Genomic DNA, 9,285 nt, shown 5'->3' on the forward strand with positions numbered 1-9,285 from the left:
GCAGAGAGGAGTAGGGGCAGGCTAGCCCGGGACAGGTGGGGAGCATCCAAGCAGAAACTTCATGCATAAGCGCTCTCCCCTGCAGCCAGTTGGTGGGCTTCTGAGCCCCCACCCAGGAGCAGCAGGGGCTCTCGGTCCAACCAGCGACTGGATGGGCCTGAATCCCTTGGCACTTCTCAGAGGGCCCAGGTCGTTTTCCATAATAGGGTTTCCTTCCTGCCCTGCTGGTAAGTCCCTAAGGGAGCATGGATCCTCCAGGGACTCACGAGTTCATCTGTGTGCCCCAGAGCCAGGGTCCCCGGGGGTCCCTGTGCTTCAGCTGTTAGAAACCAGAGTTGTCATTCTGGGTTTCCTTCCATTCTTTTTTTTTTTTTTTTTTTTTTTTTTTACCAATTGCGTGAAGATTTATGTACAATGAAATGCACAGATCCCAACAGCACAGTTTTGTTTATTTTGTGCATGAAAACAACTACCACATGCAAAACTAAGCCATGGAATATCCCATTGCCCAGAAGATGTAGTCACTCCATTCCTCGCAGGCAAACTCTGTTCTGACCTCCACCCCATTGCTTCATTTTGCCCGTTCTGGAACGTCTCACACGTGGACTCTTACAGCACGGACTCCTTTGTGTCTTGTTTGTGATGGTCAATATATTCTTTGAGAGATTCAACTGCCTTATGGTTGTGTGAATCTTATCGCCAAATACAATACCATTGCATGACTACACGATTTGTTCATCCATTCCCTTACTAACAGACATTTGGGTGGTTTCTAGCTTGGGCCTCTTATGAATGAAGCTGCTGTGAACATTCTTGAATGAATTCTTTTTCTGAATGCACGATTTCATTTCTTTTCGGTAAATACATAGGAGTGGTCTCGCCAGGTCATAGATGCATATTTACCTTTACAAGAAATTGCTGAGAGTTTCCTGAAGTAGCTGAGACTTTTACACCTCTTCCAGGATTCCTCACCCACACTTGGTACTGTCAGTCTTCTTCATTTTAACCATTCTGGCAGGTGTAGAATGATTTCTCATTGAGGTTTCCATTTGCATTTCCCTCATGACTAATAATATTGAGGTTATTTGACATTGGTCTATCTCTTCTTTTGTGAAATATCTGTTCAGGTATTTTGCCCATGTTTTCCTTTACTTCTTTGTCCTCTTTTATTAATCTGTAAGCGTTTTCACCTACATTTGAAATGTAAAAGTCCTTGGCACACATGTGTAATACTTTCTACCAGTCTGTCCCTTGTCTATTCATTTTCTTAATGATGTCATTTGAAAAGCAGTTGTGTTTCTGTTTATTCATTTTGATGGCTAGTGCTTTTTGTGCCCTAACAAACCTCTGCTAACCCAAGGTTGTCTCAGTTATTTGGAGCTGCTATAACAAATACCACAGACCGGGTGGTTTAAACAAGAGGAATTTATTGTTTCATAGGTTTGAAGGTTGGAGATCCAATATCATGATCTCAGCAGGCCATAGGTCCCCCAAAGCCTGTGGCTTTGTGTCAGTGATTCCATAATGGAACCTCTGCCTCTGTCACGTGACCATCTCTCTTTCCATCTGTCTCCTCCTACCATGTCCAATGTCCCCTGCTTGTAAGGTCTCCAGTTACATTGGATGAAGGTCCACCCTGATTTAGCTTGCCCTCACCCTTGGTGCTAACATCTTCAGAGGTCCTATTTACAAGTGGGTTCATGTCTACATGTCCAGGCATTGGGACTTGAGCAGGTCTTTGTAGACACAGAGTCAGTCCATGATAATCATGAAGATTATCTCCTACATTACTTCTAGAACTTCTATCATTTTACCTTTTACATGTAGGTCTCTGATGACTTTTGAATACACTTTTTTGGATGATGTGATGTAAGGGTTGAAGCTCTTATTTCTCCATGTGAATGTTCCATTGTTCTAGCATCATTTTTAGAAAGATGATCCTCTTCCTACATTGAATTATCTTGGCACTTTTGTTAAAATTCATTTATCATGTTTTATGGGTCTTCTTCTGGACCACCTACTGTGTTCTGTTGATCTTTCTGTTTAGGCCAAAAACATATTGTATTAATAATTGTAGCTTTGTAGTAGGAATTGGAATATCAGCGTGAGCCTGCCAACTTTGTTTTCCTTTTTCAAAATTGTTTTGGCTAGTCTAGTTCCTTTGTATTTTCATTTCCATTTTAGAATTGGCTTGCCAATTTCTACAAAAAAAAGTTGTCACATTATAAGGGGGGTTGTTCTAGTTTGCTAACTGCCGGAATGCAATATACCAGAGATGGAATGGCTTTTAAAAGGGGGAATTTAATGAGTTGCTAGTTTACAGTTCTAAGGCCGAGAAAATGTCCCAATTACAACAAGTCTATAGATATGTCCAGACAAAGGCATCCAGGGAAAGATACCTTCGTTCAAGAAGGCCAACGATATCCAGGGTTTCTCTCTCATTTGAAAAGGCACATGGCGAACACATCACAGTTTCTCTCTCAGCTGGAAGGGCACATGGTGAGCAAGGCATCATCTGGTACTTTCTCTCCTGGCTTCCTGTTTCATGAAGCTCCCCAGGAGGTGTTTTTCTTCTTCATCTCCAAAGGTCTCTGGCTTTTGGGCTCTCTGTTCTCATGGCTATGTCATTCTTCTCTGCTCTCTCTGAATCTCCCATTCTCCAAAATGTTTCCTCTTTTAAAGGACTCCAGTAAACCAATCAAGACCCACCCAAATGGGTGGAGACATGTCGTCACCTAGTCCAATTTAACAAGCATCTTGGCTAAATCACATCATCCAGGGAGATGATCTGATCACAGTTTCAAACATACACTATTGAATAGGGATTATTCTGCCTTTATGAAATGGGATTTCGATTAAAACATGGCTTTTCTAGTGGGCATACTTCCTTTCAAACCAGCACAGGGGTTTTGATTGGAATTGTGTTGAATGTATAGATAAATCTGGGGGCAGGGAACATCTTAACAATTTTTAGCCTTCCAATCCACTAAAAGGTTATAGTTCTCCATTTATTTAGGTCTTCATTAATTTCTTCCAGGAATTTAAAAAAGATTTTGTTGTGGTTACACACACACATTCACAGATATATCATAAGGTTTGCCCTCTTAACCAGACATAAGTGTACCATAAATGGCATTAATTCCATTCACAATGTCATGCAACTATCACCACCATCCGTTACTCCAAACAGATTAACCCAAACAGAAACTCCATACCCATTAAGCAATAACTCCCCATTCCCCCTAGTTTAGTTTCCTTGACTGATCAAGCAAACACCATGCAATGGATTGACTTAAACAATGGGAATCTATTAGCTCACGGTTTTGAGGTTAAGAGAAAGTCCAAATCAAAGTGTCATCCAGGCAATCCTTTCTTCTTAAAGACTGGCATTCTGGGACTGGCTATGGGCAATCCTTGGTCCTTGGCTTCTCTGTCACATCGTGGCGTTTCCTGGCTTCTCTGTTCTCTTCCAGGTTTCATTGAATTTCAGCTTCTTGCTTCCTGTGGCCTTCTCTCCCTGTCTGAGCTTCATTCTGCTTATAAAGGACTCTAGTAATAAGTATAGACCTATTTATCCCAGTTGAAGTGGACCACACCTTAGCAGAAGTCATCTCATCTAAAACTCCTACTTTAAATGGGTTCTTGCCCACAGGAAAGGATTAAGTTTAAGAACAAGTTTTTCTGGAGTACATACAGCTCCAAACCACCACAGTCCCCTCCTCAACCCCTGATAACCTCTAATCTACTTTCTATCTCTATGAATGTGCCTATTCTAGATATTTCATACAAGTGGAATTCTACAATAACTGTTTATCCATTCATCCATTAATGGACCCTTGTGTGGTTTCCATCTTTTGCTACTAGAAATAATGCTGCCATGAACATTGGGATACAAGTATCTGTTTGAGCCTCTGTTTCAATTCTTTGGGGTATACACCTACAAATGGGATTGCTGGGTGTTTTGGTTTGCTAAAGCTGCTGAAATGCAATATACCAGAAATGGATTGGCTTTTACAATGGAGATTTATTAGATTACAGATTTACAGTTCTAAGGGCATGAAAATGTCCAAATTTAAAACCACAACAAGATGATACCTGGACTCTGAAGAAAGGCTGCTGGAATCTGGAACACTGTGGGTGGTGTCTGCTGTTCCCTTCTCCTGGTTTTTTGCTTCCAGCTTCTGATTCCAGTGGCTTTCTCTGTGTGTCCTCCAGGTCTTCTCTTAGTGTTTCTGTGGGAGTTTCCCTCTCTGAGCATCTTTGGGTCTTCTCTTAGCTTCTCTAGGGCAAACTCTGGGTTTCATCTCCTAGCTTCTCTTGATCCTTTCCAGGTTCTGGGTCCTTTAGGTTCTTGGGGGTCCTTGCTTAGCATGTCCCAGAGAATTACTGTCTGAGCTTTCTCCAAAATGTCTCTACCTTAAAGGACTCTCCTGTAAGCAGATTAAGACCCACCTTGAATGGGCAGGGTCACATCTCCATGGAAACAACCTAATAAAAAGGGCCCATCCAACAATAGACAATAGGTCTACCCCATGAGATTGGATTTAAAAAACATGGCTTTTCTGGGGTACATAAGAGATTCAAACCATTATACGGGGCATTGTTGATCCCATGGTGCCAGGGCCGTCATCCCTGGGAGTCATGTCCCATGTTGCCAGGGGGACTTTCACCCCTGGATGTCATGTCCCACGCTGGGAAGAGGGCAGTGATTCTCCTTGCAGAGTTGGACATAGAGAGAGACACCACATCTGAGCAACAAGAGAGGTTTCCTGGAAGTAATTCTTAGGCTTAACTATAAGTAGGTTAAGCTTCTCCACTACAGAAATAAGTTTCATAAGAGCAAGCCTCAAGATCAAGGGCTTTTCATGTTAATTTGGGAGTCCCTATTATTTGAGAGAGTACCAGGGATTTGTGCAGTGGGAAAGATTAACAGTTCCATATATTTTCTTCAGTCCCTCGTAGGACTTTGTCTCTAGCATCTTTTTTTTTTTTTTTACATGGGCAGGCACTGGGAACCGAACCCAGGTCCTCTGGCATGGCAAGCAAGCATTCTTGCCTGCTGAGCCACTGTAGCCCGCCCTCTGGCATCTTTTTTATATTGCTCTCTCTATATATACCACATGGTCTAGCCATTTCACTCCTAGATAGATATGCAAGAGAAATGCATACACTTGTCCACACAGAGACTTGTACACCAACTTTGGTTGCAACTTCATTTGTAATAACCCCCAAAGACCCAAATGTCCACCAGTAGGTGGATGGGTAAACAAAATGGGGTACATCCATACAATGGAGCCTTACTCATCAAAGAAGGAAACGAACTAAGAGAAAGAAGTCAGACACATGAATACATACTGCATGAGTCCACTTAAATAAAATTCTAGAAAATGCAAATTAATCAGTACTAATCGGCCATTGCCTGGGAAGTAGAGTGGAGGAAGAGAGAGACTTCAAAGGAAACGTGGGCAGGGGATGGGAAATGTCTTTACACTGATTGTTGCAGTGGTTTCCTTCGCGTGAATATCTGTCAAAATGTATCAAACTGTATGCTTTAAATGGGTGCAATTTACTATATGCAAATGGTACCTCAAAAAAGGTTATTTTTGGAAGCAACCCGAGTGTCCATCAACTCAAGTGTTTATCCATGAATGGGTTAAATAAAAAAGGTCTATCCATACAAAGGCATAGTATTCAGCCATAAAGAGAAGTGAAGTGCTGGTACATATGACAGCATGGATGAACCTTGAAGACGGTATGTTGAGTGAAATAAACCAAATACACAAAAAAGCAAGTATTGCATGATTTCTGTAATATTAGCCATTTTAAAAAGCAGATTTATGGAGACAGAAAGCAGAATAGTGATTACTGAGGGGAGGGGAACGGGGTGTTACTGCTTCATGGGTACAAGCTTCTGTTTGCAATAATGAAAATGTTCTGGAAACAGATAATAGTGTAAGTTCTACAAATTGTCAACGCACTTAATGCCAGCAAATTGTATGCTTAAAAACGGTTAAAGTGATTTTTAAGTGATGTATATTTTATCGCAATAATAAAAATGACACAAGGGAAAATATTATTTTTTAAAACTAATAAAGCTCTAACTGAACAGCTATTCTTAGAGGATAGGAGAAAATTAAGTGACTTTCTGCTGAAAACCAAAAAGAACAACTATTCCATATTTGCTGGATCTCGTGTTCTACAAAGGCCAATTATGTTTAGGTTTTGAATTTTTTTTCTGGTTGCTCTATCAATTGCTGAGAAAAAGGCCTTAAAATCTCTAGCTATGATTTGGATTTGTCCATTCCTCCCTTTAATTTGGCAACATTACTATTAGATGCATGCATATATATGATTGTTATGCTGTCCTGGTGAACTGTGCTTTTTATCAACAAGCAGCATCTGTTCTTATCTCCGGTAATATCTTCCCTTGAAGTCTAGTGTTTGAAGTTAGATTTTCTAATGCTTATCCTTTGGATTGTGTATCTTTTTCTACCCGTACATTTTTAACCTGGATGCGTCTTTATATCTAAAGTTATCTCTTGTAGACAGTATATAGTTGGGTTTTGCTTTTTAAATTCAGTATGATGATCTCTGCCTTTTACTTACAGAATTTAGTACATTTATTGTTATAATTATTGATATAATTAGGTTTGGGCCTATCTTTTCATTATTTTCTATTTGTCCCATCTATTGTTTTTTGTTTTTGTTGTTTCTCCTTTCCTCCTTTTCTGCCTTCTTTTTAGTATTCTATTTTAAATTCTCTAATGGCTTTTTAGCAGCACCTCTTTGTAATTGATTTAGCAGTTGCTTTAAGAGTTTCAGTGTGCATCTTTAATTCATCATGCTCTATTTAGAGTGAATATCATGCCATTTTATATTAAATGCAAGAAACCTGTGACTATCTAATTCCATTTACAATCATCCTTTTGTTATTGTCACCATACTTTTTACATTCATATAAATCCAACTCTATGTGGTTATAATTCTTGTTTTAAGCAATTGGTGTCCTTAAAGAAAATAAAAGAAGGAAAAAGATAGCACTTAAAAATTTATCTTTATTTTTACCATTTCTGGTACTCTTCATCTTTTTGTTCATCCAAACGTGCACCTGGTGTAACTTCCCTTTAGCCTGAAGAACTTCCCACAGCATTTCTTATGATATGAGTCTGTTGACAAAGATTTATCTCAGCTGTACCTTATCCTCAAATGTCTCTCTTTCAACTGCATTTTAAAATATTTTTACTGAACGTACATTTCTGAGTTGACATTTTCTTTTCTTTCTGCACGTAAGAAATTTGTTCCCTTGTCTCTTTTTTTTTTAATTTTTTAATTATTTTTTTAAATACCAAAAAACACCAAACAAATGCAAACATTCTTAATTTGATCATTCCGCTCTACATATATAATCAGTAATTCACAATATCATCACATAGTTGCATATTCATCATCATGATCATTTCTTGGAACATTTGCATCTATTCAGAAAAAGAAATACAAGGAACAGAAAAAAATTTATACATACCATTCCCGTTACCCCTCCCTTTCATTGATCACTAGCATTTCAATCTAAATTTATTTTAACATTTGTTCCCCCTATTATTTATTTTTATTCCATACGTTCTACTTGTCTGTTGACAAGATAGATAAAAGGAGCATCAGACACAAGGTTTTCACAATCACACAGTCACACTGCAAAAGCTATATCATTATACAATCATGTTCAAGAAACATGGCTACTGGAACGTAGCGCTACATGTTCAGGAAGTTCCCTCCTCAGCCTCTCCGTTACATCTTGGATAACAAGGTGATATCTACTTAATGCGTAAGAATAACCTCCAGGATAACCACTGCACTTTGTTTGGAATCTCTCAGCCATTGACACTGTCTCATTTCACTCTTCTCCCTTTTGGTTGAGAAGGTTTTCTCAATCCCTTGATGCTGAGTCTCAGCTCATTCTAGGATTTCTGTCCCACCTTGCCAGGAAGGTCCACACCCCTGGGAGTCATGTCCCATGTTTGTTCCGTTGTCTTCTGACTTACATTTTTTTCTAATATGAAGTCAGCCGTATGTTGTATTATTTTCTGTATATGCAGCATGCCTCTCTCTTGCTGCTTTCAATATTTTCTCTTTATCTTTGGTTTTTAGGAGTTTGGCTATTAAGAGCTTATACGTATTTTCTTTGTACTTATACAGCTCTTAGCCTCATAATAGTTTTGTACTTATACTGGTGGGCTCTTAGCTCCATAATTTAATAGTTTTTGTCCAAAATAATAAAGGTTCAGGTCATTATTTCTTTAAGTATGCTTTCCTGTACCATTCTGTGTCTCTTCTTCTGAGACACTTGTTACAATTATATTAGACTTTTTAACATTGTTTTTTGGGCCTCTCAAACTGTTTTTAAAATCTTGTTTCTCTCTCCTTTCTGTTGCAGAATTTTTAAATCTGTTTTCCAGTGCATTAACCCTTTTTCTGCCATCACCAATCTGTTCTTAAGCCCATTTAGTGAAATTTGCATTTGTTATTGTACTTTTCAGTTCTAGAATTTCCATTTGGTTCTCATTTATAGTTTCCATTTCCCTGTTGAAATTTTCTTTTTCCATTTTATGAGCATTTTTTTTCTTTTGAGTCTTTGAACATATTTATAATAGCTGCTCTTAAGTTTAATTTGAACATCTGGGTCATCTTGGGTTGACTGTTTTTTCTCTTGGCAAGGAATCACATTTTTTTTTAATTATTACCTTTTTTATTAACTTAAAGAACTGGCTAGTACACATCTTTATCTGTAAGTCTCAATGCCTGCAAGCTTTTTTTTTAAACTTTTTTTATTAATTAAAAAAATTAACAAACAAAACATTTAGAAATTATTCCATTCTACATATATAATCAGTAATTCTTAATATCATCACATAGTTGCATATTCATCATTTCTTAGTACATTTGCATTGATTTAGAAAAAGAAATAAAAAGACAACAGAAAAAGAAATAAAACGATAATAGAGAAAAGAAACTATATGTACCATACCCCTTACCCCTCGCTTTCATTTACCACTATTTCAAACTGAATTTATTTTAACATTTGTTCCCCCTATTATTTATTTTTATTCCATATGTTCTACTCTTCTGTTGATATAGTTGCTAAAAGGAGCATCAGACATAAGGTTTTCACATTCACAGAGTCTCATTGTGCAAGCTATATCATTGTTCAATCATCCTCAAGAAACATGGCTACTGGAACACAGCTCTACATTTTCAGGCAGTTCCCTCCAGCCTCTCCACTACATCTTG

The sequence above is a fragment of the Tamandua tetradactyla genome, chromosome 5 (assembly GCF_023851605.1).
Source record: "Tamandua tetradactyla isolate mTamTet1 chromosome 5, mTamTet1.pri, whole genome shotgun sequence".
In the NCBI taxonomy this organism is placed as follows: Eukaryota; Metazoa; Chordata; class Mammalia; order Pilosa; family Myrmecophagidae; genus Tamandua; species Tamandua tetradactyla.